This window comes from Panthera tigris, chromosome C1 (genome assembly GCF_018350195.1).
Source record: "Panthera tigris isolate Pti1 chromosome C1, P.tigris_Pti1_mat1.1, whole genome shotgun sequence".
NCBI lineage: Eukaryota > Metazoa > Chordata > Mammalia > Carnivora > Felidae > Panthera > Panthera tigris.
This window is the reverse complement of record NC_056667.1, coordinates 85,892,250-85,917,078: the sequence shown is the minus strand read 5'-3', so window position 1 is coordinate 85,917,078 and position 24,829 is coordinate 85,892,250.

The following is a 24,829-nucleotide window of genomic DNA, read 5'->3' as shown; positions in this document are numbered from 1 at the left end:
TTCCATTCATTCATTTCCATCTATTTTCAATTCATTCCATTCATTTTCCATTCACATTCTCTCCATGTGATCAAGCACATCAATCCTTCAGCAGGAAGGCAACATCATTTATAGTGAATCCTTCCGGGAAGGGTATTTATCTCACACCCAGACAATGGTAACCTTTCCAGTGGCTCTTCCATTTCTGTCCTAATGTGCCTTCTCAGAGCTTCAGTTCCTTACTACGGTATTGAAAATGGAGCAGGATAAAAGGACAGGGAGAAGTGCCGTGTAATAGATGCACTGAAGAGTCTGAGATACTTGTGAGTGCATGAGAGAAGAGAAATCCCCCATGCTCTAGCACTAACTCAGTAGAATAATGTCAGGGAAAGTGCAGACTCACAAGACTGAGTTGGGAAAGATTTGAGATTGTACTTATATCACAAAGAAATGTTGAAAGGTTAACAGATGCCCAAGTGGTCAATTTAGATTAAAACACAACTCTGATGACAGACATTCAATACAGAAGTCAATAGACTCGGGCTGATTGAAGTAACTAGCACATAAGGCTTTGAATCTTAACAAAATCCTTTTCTACCCACACAAAATTGTACATATATATGATATGTGTATATACATATATATTTATATATGCACACAAATGTATGCATATACGTGTATGTGTGAATACAATGATTATACTGTTTTTTAAAAATCCCACACACTGTCTTAAAATGGACTAAAGGAATCATCCCAAACTATTAACAGTATCTAGGGGTGATTTTTGTCACTACATGTTTCTAGATTTCCAAATGTTCTTTAGTAAGTAAATATAACTTTTATAATTAAAAAATTAGGAGTAGTAGGTGCGCCTGGGTGGCTCAGTCGGTTAAGCATCCGACTTCGTCTTGGGTCATCATCTCAGAGCTCATGAGTTCGAGCCCTGCCTCAAGCTCAGAGCTGACAGCTCAGAGCCTGGAGCCTGCTTCGGGTTCTGTGTCCCACTCTCTCTCTGCCCGTCTCCTGCTCATGCTCTGTCTCTCGAAAATAAATAAACGTTTAAAAAAAATTTTTTTTTAATTAGCAGTAATAAAAACCATTGTCTTCATTCCTTTTCTTAATCCTCATGGATTTCATTTAATCCTCATGGATAGTGGTACTTTTATTAACTGTATGTTATACACCAAAAAAAAAAAACACAAAAAACACAAAAAAATCAAGGCTCTGAAAGGGAAAAATTATCCTGGGTTCACAGAGACATAGGATGCAAACCCAGATCTGTCTGGGTCCGAGCTATGTCACACGAGCTCCTCTCTAAAGAGTTAGATCGAGGTTCACACACAGAAAACCAGAAGGACAAGTTGTGTTCATGTACAAATTGCTTACAAGCTCTATTATTTATATTTCCCCAACCTAACTCTGTATTTTAATTAAATAGTAGATTTGATTGATATGTTCTGTATATGTCTTATTGCTAAGGACCTCTGAGGAAAGAAAAGAGGTCAGCATATTTTAGCCATTCTGTTTTGAGCAATGCTGGTGATGGGGCGGGGGGAGAGCAGGGGGCAGAAATCAATGAAGAAAACTGTGCATTAGGAAAGAAACACTGGACTAATGGTAAATCAGAATGCTTTAACCATAAACCTGGCAAACTGGATCTACTTATGCCTCCCCACAGTTCTTCAAAATCCATGTGGAAACATTCAAGGGGAAATAATATCTATCAGTTTGGGTGTGGGGGAGAACAGATTTCCACCATTTCTTATAAATTTGAGTTTGTATCCAAGAACTGCTGTTCTCACCTTTTTACCAGCAGCCTTTGTGCTTGGAGAGTGCAAATGTGCCCAGCTGGGAAGAAAGAGCTCTCAGCTTGCAGAAAAGTTGCAGGAGTAATGTACCAGAGAGCTGACGTAATAAACCTGACACCCAAGAAAGGCACAGTCATCTGGGAACTTTGGAAGTGTCCCAGAAATGTGATAGGCCTTTGAACTGGCTAGCAGAAACAGATTTCATTTTGATTGCTTTACAGTGATACCCTATTATGGGATGTGGTGGGTGTGATATGATTGCATGTGTGATTTTGTATGTGATATGAAGTGTGTGTGTGTGTGTGTGTTTCTGTGTGTGCAAGAGAGAGGGAGAGAGAGAGGGAGATTGTGTACATGTGTATGATGTAGTATATGTGTGATCGTGATTTGTGATCCTGTGTGTGTGTAAATAAGATGAGAATCCATGTCAGAGACAGACAGCAATTCCCCCTCTACTCCGGTAGGGAAATAGACAACAGCAAGAAACCAACAATGACCAGTAATGCAGTGAAGAGCGGACAGGGCAGAGGTTGGGAGCAGGGGAGGGTCCCCAAAGTTAAATAATAGAGCCCTTTGACTGCAGGAAACACAACTAGATCTGAATTCAGAAAGAAAACAAAACGCATAAATTAAAGTGAAATTAGACATTGGTCTTTGCCTATCAGTTTGACAAACATTAAAAAGACTGATAATATGGGGGCGCCTGAGTTGCTCAGTGGGTTGAGCATCCAACTTCAGCTCAGGTCATGATCTTGCATTTTGTGAGTTCCAGCCCCACATCAGGCTCTGTGCTGACAGCTCAGAGTCTGGAGGCTACTTCAGATTCTGTGTTTCCCTCTCTCTCTGTCCCTGCCCCCCTCATGCTCTGTCTCTCTCTGTCTCAAAAATAAATAAACATTAAGGGGCGCCTGGGTGGCTCAGTTGGTTAAGCGTCCGACTTCAACTCAGGTCATGATCTCGCGGTTTGTGAGTTCGAGCCCCGCATCTGGCTCTGTACTGATGGCTCAGAGCCTGGAGCCTGTTTCAGATTCTGTGTCTTCCTCTCTCTCTGACCCTTCCCCGTTCATGCTCTGTCTCTGTCTCAAAAATAAATAAACGTTAAAAAAAAAAATTTAAGAATAAATAAATAAATAAACATTAAAAAAAGAAAGAGAAAAGACTGATAATATGTAGTTTTGGCAAAGGTATATGAGGCTTTTGTACACATCTGGTGGGAGTGTATCTGGTACATTTCTGGAGGGCCACTGACAATATATACTACAGTGTAAATCATGTATACTGTTTGACTCAGCAATTTGACTTTGGGGAATGAAATATCATAGCAAATGAAGGAGTAAGTGTGGAAAGATGTAAGTGAAAAAATATTTCTTGGACCACCCTATGTAATGGGGGAAATGCTCATGACTGAAGGATCTGTTAAATAAGTAGTAACAGTATTGCTGTTTGAAGGATAAGCTGTAGGTCTGTAGATAAGACCCAGAAAAATACCCAATATATGGTATTAAGATCAAAGATCACATTACAAAACAAAAAGGTGTTGCATTTTTTGTTTCAGAAAAGTAAAATTATATTCACATTTATAGAAAATATTTGGAATGATTTATAACAAAATATTAACAATGGGTTATGTCTGGGAGGTGATGACATTGGTGGGGGGGGGGGGAAGAGATTTCATCTTCTACTTTATATGTAATTATTTTTTCCCCAAAGAGCAGATTTATTTCTACATCGGAGGGAAAATGACAATAAGGATTTTGCTGTTTAGGAAGGAAGGATGGGAGATTTTCTAACACACTATGGTACAGCAGACTCAGTCTCTTCATTTCTGATCTGAGACCATGGCCCCGATTACCAGGCTATGCAAAAAAAAAAAAAACCTAACAGTTGAATTCCCCAGATTCCTAAATCTATTCTGAGGATGCATAACATAGTCTGGTATTTCCTACACAGTCTGTGCATCTGCGGTCATCTCTGCAAACTGGAGATGCCTCCCTACACAAGCAGGAAAGGTCTTTTTCCAAGAGCCCAGCTAGTGCTCCCTGACAAACAGAAAAGAAGAGCTTTGGCTGTTAAGGACCTTATGGATGGTTTAATTTGCTCCAATAGTAAAAATGAAAGCAAAGGCTAAATATGCTCTTACAACAAAATCACCCAAAGGCATTAAGAATGCATGCTATTCAGCATACAAATGTACAGATCACCTTTGCATATATATAGCAATAACATTTAGATTTCAAAGGGTATGAGAGAATAATGGAACAATATCGTGCATTCAACAATGCTGTAGCTCTATCCAACTGTTTGGGGCTTTGTTTTCTGCCTGTGACTTGCCGAAATAGAGCCTTCATCATTTATTGCATGTCTTGCTTTCACAAAGTACACTACCATACCTCTCCTCTGTGCGAAAAGATAGCTTTTATTTCGGGGGAAAAGACACTCTCCATCTTGCAAACCATAAAAGGTTTCATTTTCTATCACAATTTTCCTAAGTTATTATGAATTTAATATTTTTCTGGTGGCCAAAAATTTTCCAAGTGGGTTTTTAAAATTCTTTTATTGATCTTTAATCACTGTGATTTCCTAAATCATTTTAACTTTTCTGCCCTCTCTTCTTCACTATCACCACTTCCCATTTCTTTGTGATCCATAAATAAAATCCCAAGTATATTAGACTCATTCTATTTAAAAGAATTCCGGGAGAAAAGCCTGGTGGAAATCAAAGAATTGTGTAGGCCAACTCTATAACTTTCCTGTTTTGCAAATTCCCCATTTTGAATGTGGATTTTTTTTAATCTCTCCTTTTTCTTGTTGTGTATAAAAACTAAGTAAGCAGGGGCGCCTGGGTGGCGCAGTCGGTTAAGCGTCCGACTTCAGCCAGGTCACGATCTCGCGGTCCGTGAGTTCGAGCCCCGCGTCAGGCTCTGGGCTGATGGCTCAGAGCCTGGAGCCTGTTTCCGATTCCGTGTCTCCCTCTCTCTCTGACCCTCCCCCGTTCATGCTCTGTCTCTCTCTGTCCCAAAAATAAAATAAAAAAATAAAAAATAAAAAAAAATAAAAAAAAAAACTAAGTAAGCAAAGAGAAGGAATATCTTGAGACAATTTGCAAATTAATGATGATTGAATCAGGAGCCCTAATTCTCAGTTCCAGCCAAGGTATGTTCAGGACTAATCCCCAGAAGTAAAAAATAAATCCTGAAAACAGATACTTTCTTTGAGAGAAAACACAAATCTATTAGCTCGTGCTAATTTCTCTGAGAAGACTATTGGTCAGTTCTACCTGACATGCAGCTTCTTTTTCTTGGCTAACAACAAAGATTTTTTTTATCTTCCTGGCATCAACACTTTGTCAATAACCTGAAGGAGGACAGGAGGGAGCAGTAAAGCAAAAGTAAATAACTATGGCCTCATACACAGAGCCTGGAATTAAAGGAAAAGAGCCGAAATGCAGTCCATATGGCCATCTCCCTTTGTACATGTTCAAATCACAACCAGAAAATAAGTGAGGCACGTATAGATAAGCAAAGGCAAACAGCAGACCCAACACATTGCAAATGATTCTGAATTAGGTCTAGCTCTGTGACTGATTCCTAAGTAACCTTGTAGGTGGCACACAGCAACTCTCAGCCCCAGTCTCCTTCAGTTGCCTGGAATCTTCTGCAAGAAGATTCAAACACTACAGAGGGGTGTTTTTTGTTTCGTTTTGTTTTTAACGTTTATCTATTTTTGACAGAAAGAGAGAGAGAGCACAAGTGGGAGAGGGACAGAGAGAGACAGAGGCACAGCTCCAGGCTCTGAGCTGTCAGCACAGAACCCGACGCAGGGCTTGAACCCACGAACTGCGAGATCATGTCCTGAGCTGAAGTTGGACGCTTAACCGACTGAGCCGCACGGGTGTCCCCCAAACACTACAGAAGTTTAAGGAGAACTGGACTTTTTTAACATTTCTAGCCCGACACGAGGTCGGGTAGATACTTTGGTGTTCAGTCCTTTTCCATGTCACCACATAGATATAAAAAAAAAAAAATGGGTATCTTCTTATTGTATTAACAGACTTCTGATTGCGGTAGCTATTGGCTCCTCTCTCTAAATGGATCACATACATCACTGCCTATTGCTATGTGATTTGTAATCTCCTAATAGGTACATTTGAGACGGTGGAAATTTGTATATGCAATTGGAACTCCCCATCTGGATCTCAGACAAGTCAGAAATAATGTGATGTGAAAATTTGGGGGTTGTATATAAATGATGCTGCTATTCTCTGAATGAGGGAACCATAGAGAAGGGCCAGTAATCCATTTACTATGGCTACATAATAAATTACCCCAAAACTTGGTGCCTTAAAACAACAATCAAATTTAACATTTTCTCACATGGTTCTAGGACTTAACTGGAACCAGCTGAGGGGTTCTCCCTCAGAGTTTCTCACCTGGTTACAGGCAGAGGGGGGCTCATTCAGTCAGATGTCTGGTACTCAGACTGGGAAGACTAGAACCTCTGGGGGTTTTCTGACATTTTTCTTTGTCTTTTTGGTGGATCCACGTGGTCTCTCCAGCATGGTGACTTCAGAATTTCTGGACATCTTACGTGACAGCTTGGGACTTACAAGCAGCATATTCCAAGAGAGAGCGAGTCATGTACAAGCTGAATTCTCTTTATGGGCTAGCCTCCGAAGTCACATAGCGACACCTCTGCTGCACATGATCAGACCAAGCAGCAGTCCCAAGCCCCCTTGGAAAAAAAAAACATTCAAGGGCACAGAGGAGTGAGAGGAGTATCTCAATATAAGAAGCCCATAGGGAGTGGGATATATATCTAGCCATTTTTGGGAAACACAGTCTGCCATAGCCAGGTTTAGGAGGCTAGTAAAATGAACGGGTAGAAATCATGTCAAAATCGCTGAGAGTTAAAAATTATTATTGCCGTCATTAAAATGACTACTTAGTTGAAAATTTTCACCCAGCCTACTGGTAAAATTGAGATGATTAGTATTAAGACTGAGTTATAATTATGCTTTTATTTGTCATTAAGGGGAAGCATTCTACCCATCTTTATATTACTTTAATCTGTATATTAATAACCATTTAGATGGATAAATTCATTGATCCCCACAACTCAAAGCTTTTTTTGCATAATATTTTCAGAAGATGATTACTAAAAACATGTAAAGTACAGTATAAATAAGATTAATGGGAAGACTTCATTATAAACACATTGATAAATTGTTCATATAAAGCCTAATTTCCTTAACTTCTGGGGATAAAGATCTAAGAGGGGAAAATAAAACTGTAAAATGAGTTATGAGTTATTTAGAAATGAGTTATCTAGAAAGCTGCAGGTTTCTGGGATCTGTGTACTGTAAAAAAGCAAAAAACCCCATGAAGAATGAAGCCATATAAAAAAAAAAGTGACCAGGCAGGGATTTTTATAGCATTTCTGAATCATTTACATCAAATTGATCTCTCCTATTCTGTTAATACAATTCAGAAAATGCAAAAAGTTATAAAAATGTCCATGTTGTCAGTAATTAAGATAAGAACTCTCAAATGAAAGTGCTAGAGGGGGTTTACAATCGTACGAAGGCCAACGTGTTAATTCATGGGCACAATTTCTAGTTATCAAATGTTTCATTAGCTACTGGTTTGCGATACCAAAAAAATGCTGTATCTGCTACAGTAGATTAAAGTCAATGGACTTATATAATGAGGGATTAAGAGACTTGGTTTGCCCTTTACCATCAAAGCTGTATAGTTCCTAATGAAACAAGATAGTTTTCCTATTGAATGTCAAATCTTAATCTTTATATTTGGTACTATACAGGAAGCAGGTTTTCAAAGGAGTGAAACATCACATTATTTTAAGTATTCATACCTGAATAGCATAAACTAAATACTTCACCTTTTGGATAACAATAGCACAAACAGCAAGTTTATTTAAGAGTCAATTAATTTAAGTACTATGATCTTGGATGAAAAAAAAAGCTCTAAAATCATTGTGCCAAAACTTCTTGTCCGCCTGAAAATTTCGTATGTGCCAGAAACCCAAGTCCATGTCCCCTGAAAATGGAATGTATTCGTTCATGTAACTGAAAGATCCAAGATAAGCCTTCCTATGAAGCTGGTGTCAGTGACTTGGGTGATACAGAGTCTCCTGTTCACTTGTATATATTGAATATTGCTGCCTCTCAAGAGGAATTCATCCAACACCATGACTTCCAATTTTTCTTATTTTAAGCTTTAATTTATGAAGGATTGCTTCAAGAAGGATAAGGGAATAAAACAAGGAAGAAGGAAGCACAGAATCAAGGAGACAAGACCCACACAGAAGACTGGTACGGTCCAAAGATGACCATGTGCAACAGGTCTGGAGGAAAAAGATCAGAGCAGAAGGATCTACACTCCACAGAGCAGAATAAGGGGATAAAGAGGAGAGAGTGATAACTAATAGTTGATCACATTTGTGAAACTGTTTAGGGAAAGATTCTTAAATGTGTATAGCAGATCTAGCGAAGCATTTGGAAAAAATAAGAGTGGGTATATAGGAGAGGATAGGACTGAAAAAAATAAGGCAGTTGTTTTTTTTTTTTTAATTTTTATTCATTTTTGAGAGAGAGATAATCAGAGTACAAGTGGGGAAGGGGCAGAGAAAGAGGGAGACACAAAACTCAAAGCAGGCTCTAGGCTCTGAGCTGTCATCACAGAGCCCAATGCTGGGCTTGAACCCATGGACCATGAGATCATGACCTGAGCCGAAGTCAGACGCCCAACTGACTGAGCCACCCAGGCGCCCCAAAATAAGGCAGTTTTTAATTCCAATAAAAATTTTTTGAAAATACAAGAAAGGGGGCACCAGGGTGGTTCAGTGGGTTAAGCATGAGGCACTATTTCTGCTCAGGTCATGATCTCATGGTTCATAGGTTTGAGCCCAATGTCAGTCGGGCTCTTGCTGTCAGTGCAGAGCCTGCTTGGGATTCTCATTCTCTCTCTCTCTCTCTCTCTCTCTGCCCCTCCCCTGTTCACTTGCACCCTCTCTCTCAAAATAAATAAATAAATAAATAAATAAATAAATAAATAAATAAATACAAGAAAGGAAATGTAATCATAGTAGAACAGTAGCTTCTTCAGTAAAATATATTTACTTACATAATAATAATAATAATAATATAAAGACTGCGTTTTGACTTTACTAAAATTATGGCTATCATAAAGGAAAAGGAAAGGAAGAAATTTGGAGGGTGGTAGAGAGCCAAGTTCTCAACTATCGTAAGAGGAAGCCAGTAGGAAATGTCTAAAACCTAGGAATCAAGTGAAAACAGTATACTGAAGTTAATGTCAGAAGAGAGAGCAAATAATGTTAAAAGTGGTCTTCTCAGGGATAAAGAAGGATAGGACAGGACACTGACAATTTTTTATTATTTTATAACTATGTGAATGCACTGTATTGCACTGACATGTTTTTAAGTGTGAGGAAACATTTTTTAAGTTGATGAAACAAAAATAAAATTTTACATGATCTTTAAAAAGTTATCCTTGAAAATGTCTAACCCAATTTTATCCTTTAGCTCAGAAGTTCAAAAAATACAAAAATACAGTATACAGTAGGTAATACAAAATACAGTAGGTAAAAATTAGTCTTATCTGCCTTTGACCATGGCAGGAGGCATGGGCTCAAATACATCACCATTAAGGAGGCAACGCTAGGCTTGCAAAAGAAGCCATTCACTGAGGGCTCTTGACTGCCTTGCCCCACGGTGGGGAACTTGAGTGGTCATCAATAAAAAATTTACTCTGATTCATTCACCAACTTATGAACACTCTGACAGGTGTTAAAGACAGAGTGTGATAACTGCAAGTGTGCCTTTCTGAATTCTTTTAAGATTTTTGTAGTTATGGAATTGTGGGTTCAAATCAAGAGTGGTGGTGTAGAGCTGGGTGAGAGAGAAACCACAAGATCGGTGTTTTGACACCAACTAAATGAGCATCACTAACGTCCACCTTGCATGTTGTGAGCCTCAGTTCCCTGGTCTGTAATTCCCTTCAAGTTTGAAAACACTAGGATTTTGGATTTGGTTCTGATGAGAAATGCCAGTGTATGTGGGTAGGAAGTAGAGGGCAGGTTTTTGTCTTTACTCTGTTTTCATTTTGAATTTTAAGTTTTTGTCTAAAGTTTATTTGATGTTATGAGTGTTCCAAACTCATAAAGGGAATATATTATAGATGTATAACAAATATTATAGATGTATAACAAATTTTCTCAGTACAATCGAGAAAAGAGCTAGGATTTATCTGAGACCAAAAGTAGAATATCTTGTCCTTTAAATTCCAAGTACATTTTGACATGAAAGAAAAAAAAATCTAAAGGACAAGAGAAAATAATGGCTCTTTGAGAAAACCTATTTGATCAGTTGAATGGATGAGGCCAAAACAGTCACCAGAGTCTATCTACTTGCCCTTGCACTACAAGGACTCAGAAAAAAATATTACCCCATCACATGTGTATGAGATGCAGGGAAATAAAGTAAGTCAACGAATAGTGCCAGGGTTTGGGGCCACATTGAGTGAGAATACCTTCAAGTGTGATTTGACTTCATCGTCTATTTTGAGTTACAAAATAATTTTCCTCGTTTTTCCTGACCACTACTCTTCTAGCTCCTCTAAGTGTGTACAGATATGTATATCCCTCCTCTAAGTGTATGTAAATGTCCATTGCAGACAGAACTCTGGAGGGTACAACAGGGAGCATATGTGGTATTATGAGTAGGGACAGGAGTTGCAACCAAACAGGCAAGAGACAACCTTCAAAATAAATTTCCCTATCAGCTCATTTTTCACCAGCATTACCCAGAGAAGAGAGTTTCCTTTCTCTGCTTTTTGAGTCCCAAACTCCTTTTAAGTGTTTCCTTTTGTTCACCTCTTATTGATGCCTTCCTTGATTCAGGTCAATCAGCATATAAAACCACCAATGCAAAGACAGTTTCCTGTACCCTAGAAGAGATACATCTAGTCAGTCAATCAGCTATGACACTACTGAGAATGGGGAATAGGAGGAAATCATAGAAGAATTAGTGTTTATCAGTTGCTTACTAAGTATCAGACATTACATTAAGTGACTTTTATGTAATATTTGTCTCATTACTCCAAAATGGTTAGGACCCATTGCCCAAGATCACCCAAATAGGGAGTGGCACACACAGCACCTGAACCTGACTCCATCAAGCTCCAAAAATTCCAGTGCTTAATCTAGGCCACAGTGATACCAACCAAGGCTGGGCATGTCACTGCAATAGTCTATTTACCACACACAGCGCATGGGGGTAAGTTATGGCTTAAAAGAACTTCACAAAGTTTAACAGAGCTTACAAGGCTAACAAGTTGGTATAGTGTCACCAACCTTAATTACTTAGTTCACAAACCTTAGCTACATAAAAATCACTGGGGAACTTGTTTAAAATAGATCTGTAGGTTCTTCTCCAAAACCACTAATCCAAACCTGTGGGAGCGGGGCCTATCTAACCAGCATCTTTAACAAGTTAGCTCTACTGGTGATTCTTACATAGATGGCCCTTGTCCCACAAGTTGAAAAACACTCACTGAACAGCTTTCAATAGGATACTCCTCTAATCCAGCCCTTCTCAAAGTGAAGTCCCCAAACTAGCAGCACCAGCAGCATCTGGGAACTTGTTGAGATGCAAATTCTTAAACTCTACTCCAGAACTACTAAATCAGAAACTCTGGAGGTGGAGCCCAGTGATCTGTGTTTTAATAAGCCCTCAAGGTGATTCTGATGCACATGAAGCCATTTCTACCCTAACCCATCCTGATCCTGACATTTTCAGGCCTGTTCCACATTTCCAACACCATAGAAAAGCAAGCCTCCAACACTCCTATGATTTTATACTGACTATGCAACCAATGCCACTATTCCCTGAACTACCCAGTCCCTCATCATTGGACGGTCTAGTCAACACTTTGATTGTCTACCCAACATCTAGTCTTTTCTTCCTGCTTCTCAACAGAGCCCCATTTTTGTTCAGTTATACACTCCATTTTTACTTTCAGAGAATATTACAGATCAACCAAAGTGCCATGACCCAGGAATAGCTCTTGGCCAATGGATGGGCCTATGATCTGTTTGTCCAATTAGATTAAAGGGAATGAATTATATTCTTTGGTCAAGGAGAAGGTTTTTCTTTTCTCTTCTGCTGGACATAAACAAGGAAGCAAGCAGCTCCTGTTGCCAGCATCAACCATCTTGCTAACATAAGGGGAATCACCATTAGGATGGCACACACACTGAGGACAGAAGAGCACAGAGATAGAAAGACCTTGGGTCCCTGAAAATATCAATGAACTCATTCCAGATTACACTGCTCTTGGGCCCACCACGTCTCCTACCTCTCTGTGAGATAATCATTTTCTTATTGTTTAAACCAGTTTTATATTTATAGCCAAAACCAATACTTCCTCATAAAACAAAAATAAATGTTCCCTAAGGCCCCTAAAGCTCAGGTTGATTCTCCTCTGGATTCTGCCCATCATGTTTTGCCCACTGAACTCAGACTCCTGCCTCTGCCTGGACAAAATTCCCTGGAGTAACTGCTTTCTTACCTGACTTGCCTCTGATAAGTTACTGTACTTTGGCTGATTTTCTCAATCTCCCAAACTTGTGCAGTACTAACGTATCCCTTCTCAGTTTTTTATATTTCCTAAACTCCTCTGATTTTTCTCAAAGTTCCTGTCAACATAGAAATTAGGGTCACATTTTTGTTTCATATTTCATGATTTGGGGGAAAAGCAGAACAGGTGAAGATGCTACATGTTGGGTTGATCCAACTATGGAAATGCTATAAAACAACACATTAGCTTCATTGTAGGATAAACAAGACTGTACCTGGAAACCCAAGGCCCATTTAGACACTCAAATGTCTATTATTGAAAAAATACATGAAAAGTTATTTTTTTGAGACTAATTTTCCCCAATAGAAGAATTCTATTTGAGGGCTTTAATTTCTCTTTGGAAACAAGAGGTAGAGAATTACATTTTGTTCCAATTTGGGACATTTTTCTATTTTTGGCATCCCAATACTTGGGGAATTTTGTCATGAGCACATGATGTATAAACTTCTCTGCTAAGGTAGCCCAGACACTGAAGCTGCATATATTTTGAGATGGGAAATAGGATAAGTTTTAACCAAACCTATAAAGTCTTGGAAATAATCAATGTTTTCTTTTGAACAATTTCAGAAATTTTGGGGAGCAACATCAAAAACCATATGTCTTCAGCTAAAATGCCCCTTAGTGCTTTCAGAGTAGTATGGACAAGGAAACCATTGATGGACCTCAAGGTGGACTTCTTTGGTGCTCTGATAGCTTTTTCCTCCAGAAAACACTGCAACAAACCTAACTAGAGTTTTAAACCCATGTAGATTTTTAAAAAATTGTTTTAGCTAAAAGTAAAAGAGGGATGCCTGGGTGGATCAGTTGGTTGAGCATCTGACTTCAACTCAGGTCATGATCTCAATATTCATGGGTTCAAGACCCACATCAAGCTCTGTGCTGACAGCTCAGAGCCTGGAACCTGCTTGGGATTCTGTGTCTCCTCTCTCTGCCCCTTCCCTTCTTGTGCTCTCTCTCTCTCTCTCTCTCTCTCTCTCTTAAAAAAAAAAAAAGTTGCGGCTGACTTCGGCTCAGGTCATGATCTCGTGGTCCGTGGGTTTGAGCCCCGCGTCGGGCTCTGTGCTGACAGCTCAGAGCCTGAAGCCTGTTTCAGATTCTGTGTCTCCCTCTCTCTGACCCTCCCCTGTTCATGCTCTCTCTCTGTCTCAAAAATAAATAAACGTTAAAAAATAAATAAATAAAATATTAAAAAAAAAAAAAGTTAAAAGTAAAAGAATATAAGATAGAAGAATTTCCCAACCATGTTAGAGCCCCATACTAGCCATATTTTCCACTGAGTTCTGCTTTGAGGATTATGGGCATAGCTAACAATAAAATCACATCCTGTTTCCCTCAGTTATGTTTCCTTTTATATGTATCTCCGTCGGGAATATTCACACCATGTACACTCAGTGGGAGAAATGACTACAATTTGGGGCCTGAATTGGGGCTTTCCTGGATTCTCTATGTACGGTAGCATCTTAGAGACATCCTAAAATTCCAATTGCCAACACAAATTCTATATTAACAGGATATCACACCATCTTAAAATATACAGGAAGTTCTATTGACTGGGAAGACTAACATATCTACTCCCTTTCAAGTAAAAGAGCAACTTTCAAGTAAACTAGTGACACCCTGAGTCACTACAAATCATAGATTCTTTGTGAATTACCCAATAAAGCTGAAATTAGCTTTAGTAGTAAGGGAATGTAGTAATTTTTTAAGAGAGGTAGAAAGTATACAGACTCTAGAAGAAGATACCTCTCAGTATAAATATTGGCTCCTCTGTTAACTATGTGGTCATAACCAGCTTGTATTACCTCTGTGGGTATTATCATCTTCAGTCCAATATCGCAAGCTTCTTTTGGGGATTTGAGACATTTGTAAAGTACATAGCTCAGTACCCAGTACATTGGCCATCCTAAATAAGCACTGGTTCCTTGTCCTCCTTTAGCCTGATTAAATCCAAAACATAGAAAAGGATCTTTATTAACCAGAATATTTTATTAATCAGATTAACTATTCCCCAGGTACAATGGAAAACGATTAAGGCTATCATATGAAATATTAAAATTCATTTTTACCAAAAGCTCTGGTATGTCTATTAGAATATCCCTTTATATAACAATACTTAATTGGCATTTTGCCTAAATAAAAAATTGGCTCTTTATCATCCTTCCTACATCCAATCCATTCTTCACAATTGAATGTAGCTGCTGTGAATATCTGCAACACCACTGTGAGGACAGTCTGTGCTGTGCGACAGAAAGTTCATCAGTATTCATATAACAAATGAATGTCTTGGATGCTAATCTCTAAAATCTGTGATGGGGTGCCTGGGTGGCTTAGTCGGTTAAGCATCTGACTTCAGCTCAGGTCATGATCTCATGGTTTGTGAGTTCGAGACCGGCGTCAGGCTCTGTGCTGACAGCTCAGAGCCTGGAGCCTGCTTTGGATACTGTGTCTTCCTCTCTCTCTGCTCCTCCACTATTCATGCTCTGTCTCTCTCTGTCTCTCAAAAATAAATAAAAGTTAAAAAAAAATAAAATCTGTGACTAAATTACCTTATATGGTAAAAGGGACTCTGTTGATGTGATTTCATTAAGGATCCTGACATGGAGACACTACCCTGGATCATCCAGAAGGGCCTAAGGCAATCACAAGGATCTTTAAAAGCGAGAGGCAGGAGGGTCAGAGTCTGAGGAGGTATAGTGAGGATAGAGAGAGAGGTCAGAGTGATGTAGCCTCACCAGGCAAGGAATGCAGGCAGCCTCCAGAAGAGGGCAAAGGCCAGGGAACAGATTCTCTCCTGGATGCTCCAAAGGAACGCAGCCCTGCTGCCCACCTGTTTTGATGTTCTGACATCTGGAATCTTAAAATGATAAATTTGTATTGTGTTATGCCACTACATCTGTGGTAATTTGTGGGAGTAGTTGTAGGAAGAAAACTAATACATTAGACATCATCAGAGTTAAAAATCAATGTTAAGAAATATAAAAGGCCAGGGGCACCTGGGTGGCTCAGTTGGTTGAGTGTCTGACTTCGGCTCAGGTCGTGATCTCGTGGTTTGTGGATTCCAGCCCTGTGTTGGGGCTGGGCAGTAGTTGGTATTAAATTTTTAATTTTAACAAGTGTGCAATAAGACGTCATTGTGGTTTCAATTTTCATTTCTCATAACTGATCATTTTGGGTGTTTGTTCATATGTTTATAACCATTCAGATATCTTCTTCTGTAAATATCTGTTAACATTTTTTGCCCATTTTTAAATTAAGTTGTCTTATTATTACTTAGTTGCAAGATTTCTATATATATTCTGAATATAGGCCTTTTATTAGATATATGCACTGTAATTATTTTATCTCAGTCTGTAGCTTTGCTTTTTATACTTCTTTTTTTTAATGTTTATTTTTATTTGAGAGAGAGAGGCAGCAAAAGAGGGGGACAGAGGATTGAAGCAGGCTCCGTGCTGATAGCACAGAGCCCAACACAGGGCTCAAACTCACGAACCATGAGATCATGAACTGAGGCAAAATCAAGAGTTGGATGCTTAACGGTTTGAGCCACCCAGGCCTCCCTGAAACTGGTTTTTAAAAAGACCTAGTGATTTGGGGGCACCTGGGTGCCTCAGTCAGTGAAGCATCTGACTTCGGCTCAGGTCATGACCTCACAGTTCGTGAGTTCGAGCCCCGCGTCAGGCTCTGTGCTGACAGCTCAGAGCCTGGACCCTGCTTCGGATTCTGTGTCTCCCTCTCTCTCTCGGCCCCTCCCCATTCATGCTCTGTCTCTTTCTCTGTCTCTCTCACAGAAGTAAATAAACATGTAAAAAAATTAAAAAGACATAGTGATTAATAAATTCTTGAGAATTGGGGAAAATGAATGTAAAATACCATCAGACTGAGGTGGGAGCCACAGCAACAGCAACAGGGTGTAATTCTGCCCAGTGGCTGCATATGGTAGAAGCAGGGACCACCTAGAGGAGTTGGATAAACTTTGGTGTTCTGCTAATAGGACCAGTGGCATGGGTAGATATTCTGCCTGATTTGGTGTTTGACAAGAATTCTCTAATGAGAGGTTGTCAGGCAATATGTGAGAAAATCAATTCTACGTGTTTGGGGAAAAATAGATTTTATGTAGGAAAATGTTATCCTTTGTAAGTACCTCGTACATCAGAGGACTGAACTCAATGGACTTGAGGGAACTACCTGTAGATACTGTCAGCAGGACAGAGTTTTCTGAAATTGTTTGAATAGTCATAGCTCTATAAACAAAAACAAACGAGAACACAGTGTTTGTCAGAGCTGCAAGAATCCTCCACTTACTGTACCATTACCCCTTTGAAAATGGACAGCCTTGGGTTGAAAAAGGCTCCCCGCTGATGCTGCACTAAGCAATGGATAAATACATTACTGTGTATTGGCAGTTATCTGAACTGGCTCAAGGCGATGTTGGGGTTGTCCCTTGCACTAACACTGGAGGAATTTGTATTTAGGCTAAGCAGTTGTATGTACATGGATTACAATTAATCAGAGAAACTGTTCTTAGGGATAATGATGCCCAGTTATTTCATCAGAGGCTAAAAAAAAAAAAAAAAAAACTGCATGTATACACTGCATGGCCCTCTTGACACAGAGCAAGCCAAATATTGTTCTCTTGGAAACCTGACTGTCAAGATGCAAGGTAATGACCAAAACTGTAGCAAATATTCCTAATGCTGGTTGTGCCCACTTCATGCTGGCCTCCTCCACCTTACCAGTGAAGAGGAAGAATGAGATGGTAGAACTTCTTTCACCACTTGTTTCTTCATTTAATTAATAAACGAGAGTCAGATAATATTTAAGTTCAAACAGAGATGCTTACCTACCCACCAGGATTGGGGGGTTTAGGGAGGCATGGTGGACTGAATAACAGCCCCCAAAGATGTCTACCCCCTAAACTTCAGAACCTATGAATACATTTCTTTACATGGAAAACTGAATTTTGCAGATATGATGAAGTTAAGGACCTTGAGATGAGGGATCCCCCTGGGTCATCCAGGTGCATCCCAATGTGGGGGGAAGGGGGGCAGTAGAGTAAGAGTCAGAGGACATGAGGCAGTGGAAGCAGAGGCTAGAGGTGTGTGCTTTGAGGATGGAAGAAGGAGCCACAAACCAAGGGCTGCAGGCAGCCCCTAGAAGGTGTAACAAACAAGGAAACAGATTCTCCCCCGGACCCTCTAGGAGAAACACAGTTCTGTGACACCTTGATTCTAGTTCATAAGATCCATTTTGGACTTCTGACCTCCAGAAATGTAAGATAATAAATTTGTCTTGTTTTAAACACCAAACTTATGGTGATGTGTTATAGTAGCAGTAGGAAAATAATACAGGAGATATCCTAGATTCTTTGATTAAATGGGAGATAGGTATTTAAGACTCTAAACTACTAAATGTAAAGTACTAATGTGTTACAATGACTTGCAAATTCTACACCCACCATGCCCTTTCCAAACTCAAAAAATTTTATCCCTGCTTTAGTGTATTTGTATGTGTTTTCAATATATGTACAACCCACCTCAGTGTACAAATTGATGAAAAGGAAGTCAAGACACAGAAATAGAAATTAGATATAAGGCACTTCTTTCCCATTTGCCCTCATTAGGTCTCTCCTCATCCCTCTTTGGCTACCAAGAATTCAAATGCATTTGTTCCCTTCACCTGAGTCTGTCATATCATGTGTCCTTGTAGCCTTCTAGCAAAAACAAGTTCCGCCCTGTGTTTATGTAGCTTCTAAGGTCTAACATCCTACCCCCAGCCCTGAGGTAACTCCTGATTCCGAAGAGCCTACTTCCTATCTATTTTCATTTCTTGAAACAGCTGGCAGTTTGGCACAAAAGATAGCATTTCTTATGAAATCCAGAGCAATAATTTTCTGTCCCATTCTAACTAGGGTGGAGAAGGGGATCTGGAGAACCAGTCTACCAAGGGTAATATGACTGACCATTAAGGCATAAATAAGGAAGGGCATCTGGGTGGCTCAGTCAGTTAAGCACTCAACTCTTGATTTCGGCTCAGGTCATGATCTCATGGTTGGTCATGAGATCGAGCCCTGCATCAGGCTCTGCGCTGGGCGTGGAGCCTGCTTGGGTTTCTCTTTCTGCCCCTCCCCTGCTTGCGTGCACGTGCTCTCTCTCTCAAAAAAATAAAGGCCATGAATAAAGAAAGAAAGGGAGAAGGCATTAATGTAGCATCTACAATGCACCAGCACATTACATAAATACACAATTTATCCTTAAGTAACCCAGAAAAGTGTTATTTTCTCTTTATAGATGAAGAAGCAAACACAGAGTGATCAAGTAATTTGCCCAAAGCTACCCGGCTAATAAAATGGCAATGCTAAGACCTAAACGCAGCTTAGTAACTACACAGGACTACAGGGTAGAATGAAAAACCCACCAGCCACCTGAGTCACCTGCCTTAGGTGCCTATAGCCCTAGGGTCGGTCCTCTGCTCCTTGATGCAGAATCTCCAACTGCCATCCCTCCTTCCAACCCCTAATTCTAATTCTGTCCTCTACAGGAGGGTGCATTTGTTTCTTGTCTGCCAGAGAGCAGGAAATGGAAACAGTCTTGTTTAGTACTTAGCAATTCAGTATTTTGTAGCAAATGTGAGCTCTGGAGAGTTTTCCCTGGGCTCCTGCTCAGCGCTTCCATCTAGAACAGGTTGTGGGTGGAAAAATCACTGCTCTGTAGGACACTGAGCTAGGAAGCCCAAGGAAAACACCAGAATCATTTCCTTGGGCCCCAGCAAGAGCTGAAGCCCCTTGGCCTGAATCAAGGACAACTCACAAACGAGGGCAGGCTGTTTGCAGCTCTCAGAGTCCGTCTGTGATTCTGTGATTCTCTTCTCCAGGAACACAGGTCAAGTATAAGCCCTGGGGAGGTGGGACGAAATGAGTCTTCCTGGGAGAGACCTTGAGGCCAACTAGAAATTGGCCTCCCATTTTCTTTTTTATTTATCCAGGAGAGGCATCAAGACAAATATATGGCTCTTCCTAACCCCAAATTCTCAGTGGAAGCAAAAAGAATCACAAGTAACCATTGTCTAAAAATCAATTTTGAAATAGTAGCTCCACAAAATGTTGAGCGCGCAATTTTGTATTTCTTGATAAACTGAGGTCAGAAAGTGTTCCCATAATTGGCATATTGTATTTGTGTCCCCAGAGACTAAATATGTGGGGATAGAGTGGTGGGAATTAGGGATTCTTGTTTCTGGAGCAGGCTGGGCTGGCAGCTCATTTATGCTTCATGGTCATCCAGAAGGTGCCAGACCCATCTGCATATGTGTGTCTTGTGGTGCTTCCCTAATGCTCCCTGACATGCTGTTGATTTAAGGCTAAAATCTCTCACAATAAAGAATATCACTGGTCCCCAAAGGCTCAAATATAATGATGTGTGGAGGATACAGATGCACCATTTATTTTATTCTTCTTTCTTCAAAAGAGAACCACACACACAAAAGTTATTTAAAGGCAAAGATAAGAAAAAGTCACTTTAATACAATTACACTTTCAAAGGACTTGCCAAGAAAATATTTTCAGCTGCCACGTCAGCAATTTTCCAAAGATACCCAAACAGAGAAAAGGGGATTAATGGAAAAGAAATTATCAGGGGAAATTTAACTATAGTTTAAAGAACAGCAGGTGGTACCCAGCACATTATTACTTTTTTATTCATTACTTGCCTCAGAGATTCAAAAAAAACTAACCAAACTGACAGACAGCAGCCCAGTACTATGACCTTATGAATACCAAATCTGTGCAATAATAATATCAGTCTGACCCGCTGTGCTCTGCCTCCCCACATCCATTACTGCATTCTTTAAAGCACACAGCAAGCAGCATCCTCCCTGATTTGCAGAGGGAATCAAGCTCTGGAGACAGAAAGACCTTCCCAGGGACACAGGAGAGGCCTGTGGGGAGAAATATGCCTAGATCCCTCCCCTCCTCCCCCAGCTTCCCCCACCTCCAGAGCCAGCCCTCAACTCAATCATCAGCCTGACTCCTATCTGACCCCCAGCGAAACGGATCCTTCTTTCCATCTAGACAATGGGAAATGCTGACCGAACTGGCTTGTGCAATTGGTTTAATGTGACTCCTGAGTTTTCCTTAGATTTTAATTTCAGAAGTTAGAAGATTTATACTCCGGGGTGATTTGGCAAACATTTTTTATTGCAAAATATGCATGGATTTTGGTAAACTGCCATGGGAAAAAATAGGAGTACTATCCTGAGTTTACATCAACTTTCAATTTATTATAGGGCTGCTTATCCAGTGTGTGTTATTTATATTTTTAATTCTCTCTCTTGCTGCCTACCATTTTCACCATTTTATTGCTCTCAGAACTTTCACAATAGCATGGTAAGGAATACATTTCACCATTTTATAATGAAATACCAGAGTTTGGAGAGGAATTTAAAATCCTAGTTACTTTATCTTTTCAGCAGTTGACTACAGTGTATAGTAAGAAAGAAGAAATCATTGCTATAATTAAAATTTGAGGACTGTTTATGAATTTTATCTATTTTAATATTAGTCTTTCAAACAGTATTTGTTAAAAGCTAACTATATGCAAAATATTCTGAAAAAGAATTGTATGATAGAAAAGAAAGAAGAAAAAGATTTATGGTTTGCAGCCTGATAATCACATCTTATATTTGGTTAGTACAATTTTAAAAATGTTGTCACTTTGAAATAATACCTATTTCTTCTGTAATACATATTAAATATCTACTGTGTATCAAGCTCTGAGATAGGTTCTGAATATACATTATTGTTCACTGGCCAAAATTGACTTTCATCATTTTCAGGTAAACATCCATACTCTTAATAGCTACCGTTTTATGAGAACTTACGATATGCTAAATACTACATTAGTACTTTATTAACAATAAAGACAGCTGAAATTCATTGAGCTCTTCAGAGCTGGGTACTGTGTTTTGGGAGACAATTCTCAATGGGTCTCTCACATGCCTGCGCATCTTGCAAACAGAGGCCCTGACTGCTTTTGTTCCGGACTGTCTTTTCAAGAATATTTGCATAGCTAACAGTCTTAGAGGATACAGAGATTGTTTCTGCCAGAGCAAAGGAGCAGGTTTGCTTACTGCCCATTACAAACAATTGGAATTCCCTAAGATCCAAATTTCTCTCCGTAACAAATGCACTGCATGTGCAGGTATCACCTGGCCCTGGTAGCTTTACCTTGTGGGAAGCAGAGCTCAGGAAACCAGCGTAATTGCTGATCCTCTGACTACTGCTATTGCTGTGAGCACTAAAGTCATTTGTCTCTGACCCAAGAATCTTGTGTCTTTTGCCAGCATCCGTGAAACTGTAGCAGGTTAACTTGTGAGTTTGCAAGGGAGGTAAAACCTCAAACCACTCACAGTTCTTAACACTGCTGAGTGCTTTACATATGCTACTTCACTGAATCTTCCCAACAAGCTATTCATATTATCCCAAGTTTAGAGATAGAGAAACCAAGGCTTAGAGATGTTTTAGGGAAGAAAACAAAACAAAAATCCTGCTCAAGGCCATATAGCTGGTCTCCTCCTCCCACTTAGCAATACTTTTTGTTTATAGTGAATACCCAGATTACAGCCCGGTTGTAAGAGTCCATGGGTATGCACATGACAAATGCCTCTGAGAGACTACACCAATTAAGGCACTGGAGCAGGCAGACCTGGGAGGGAATTTTGAGATATGCAAGTCAAGCTCCAGGCTTTACACTTTTCAGAATAGACAAGACTAAAGTACTAAGGCAGAAGACCTTTGAGGAGAGTCACATTTTGGAAAGGGATTCTATTGGAAGACCAGTCACACGAAAATAATCAGGCTGGGCTTGGAAGCAAGGGGAGCCGAAGTCAGAGAAGGGAGACATGGAGGCACAGGTATAATCAGAGAGGCTATTCTGGCAGCTAAAACATTGGCTTCATGAGGACTTGAGGCACATCCACAAGCAAAATTCTCATTTCTGAGCTACTGAGAATAAGGTGACCTATGAAACTCCCAGATCTGACTCATAATGAGAAGTTGCTCTGGAGATAAACAAAGCCTATTGGCTGCCAGATCTTTTAGCCTAAAGTTTCTTTCCCATATTACTCAGAAAGGTGACAGAGGCCACAAGAATGAGCCTCTTAATATCCTCTCAGATGCAGATTAATGACGTACAGCCCAGAGGTCTGAACATTTCCAAAACCAGTAGGCACTGCATGCAGCGAGGGGGACTCTGTCCTCATGAGAGAAAACAGGAAATGGGTCTCTTAAGATTTAGACTTCTTTCACTGGAAAACAGTTTGTCAATGACACAGACAGCAGGGACTTTCAGCGTTGGTTTCAGTAGGAAAACAGGGGTGTGAAGAAAAATCAGATGATTTTCCTCATCTCTGATGGTTTAGCATGTTTAAAACTTGAATTGTACCCAGGAGTGGGTCAGAATCCTAACTAGCATTTGTGAGATGATTTGAACATTTTTAAAAGGAAAAAAAATTAACTTAACATCAGCAGGCACAGACTGCCAGCCAAACTGTGCCCAGATCCACATGCGTAGACCACCCTGATTTCCTCATCGGGGCCTTCTTGTGATCCTTTGGGGAAAATTCACAAGTGCTATTACTAGCCTCTGACCTTAGATATATATCACGGTCAAACAGGAGAAGTTATAATTAGGAAGTGCAGTCTAAGAGGTAAAGGTCAGACAACGCTCTAAAATACTGCTTAATATACAGAGCACTGTGTGAAAGTGCTGATGCAGGAGAAATGGCTATTGATTAAATCGGGTGCTTCAAATCCCTGCTAATGCCATAAAATTTAATGGATTACAAAGGGAGCACACAAACCACGAGGAAAGCTGTGGGAAGCACAGCATCAGTGCTTCTCCTAATTAAGGCAAGTTCAGAAAACATACTCTGGATTGTTTTTTAAGCCAAACCTTTAAAGACGGGATAAAAATGGCATCTTTATTTATACTTGCCTAATGCTGTCATCCATCCCCTCTTCTTGAAGAGAATTTACTATACACATAAGAAACAGCCCTGGAGACTGCAAGGCTGTTGTGCCTTTTCTTTATGGCCAGCATAATTTGGGCTTTGAAAAGTTCAAGCCAAACATCCCCACAGTCCTCGATCAGACTCCCTGCTCTATGTTGTCAGTGAGCCCAACAGCAGCTACGAAGGGCCAGACAGGGTCACCTCTGCTCATTGCCATTCTCTGTGGTCACTCAAAGCTTCCAAGAAGAACATTAATGGGAGGCCCTGTTCTCTTTCAGCTCTGCTCGGTGTGGAAGAGGACCATTTGGTATATTGTGAACAGCCCTAACAGCTGCTCTTGATGCGGGAGCATAAGGCAAGCTGAGGGCAAAGCACAAACTAGCACCCTGCCACCCACCTGGTGGGAAATGTGTGACATTCCTCAGTCAGTTCTGACTTCCCAACAACAAAGGAAAGGAGAGAAAACAAATGATTAATGGATAGAGATCACAGTCATGCAAGACATGAGTCTCCATCAGTTTATAAATGTCTTAGTAAACTATAAGAAAAAGGCAATCTTATCAATAGTCTAATCTCCAGAAACCTATAGACTGTTTCCTGGAGCCCCAACATCACCCTCCACTCCATAGTGATATGAGGAACAAAGACAAGAAGGAAATGCTAGATAAAATTAAATTTTCTTATAACCTGCAGCCCATTGACAAATACTTGAGGCAAACACAGAGTAGAACATTTCTCCAGGAACCCCTACTGTCCAAATGTTAATGCCTTACTAGAAAGGAAAACAACCTTAGCGTGACAATAGCAAGGTCCCTGCCATTTTAGGAGTCTTCTTTAGCATATGAAAGTCTTTCTGGAGGCCTCCCTCTTGCTTTACCTCCCCCAACTCCATAGTATATAAGCAGTCACTCTTCACAACCCCAGTACAGCTCTTTCTGCCCATGGGTCCTGTCCCCATGCTCTAATAAAATCACCTTTTTGCACCAAAGATGTCTCAAGAATTCTTTCTTGGCCATCAGCTCTGGACCCCTACCACTCCAAAACTCCATCACTCTCAAAACATGGCAGAAGAGCCACTCCAGCCCATGAGGACAGCATGTTCAATTGCCACCTCATTTCCAACCTCTGCATGGCTGCCAGGGCAACCCAACCAAAACAAGCCTGAGCCTGTGACTTGACTTTTTACAAACAAAGGTTCTCAGTCACACAAAACAGACACAGCTCTGCTTACTTAAGTAGCAAAGGAAAGTACTGGAAGGTTCAGAGAGAGCCCAGAGGTCCAATGTACAGCCTGGAGACACAGACACATGTCAGGGAAGGCAAAGCACAGCCAAGAGGGGGCATAAAAATGGTCTGCTTCGAACC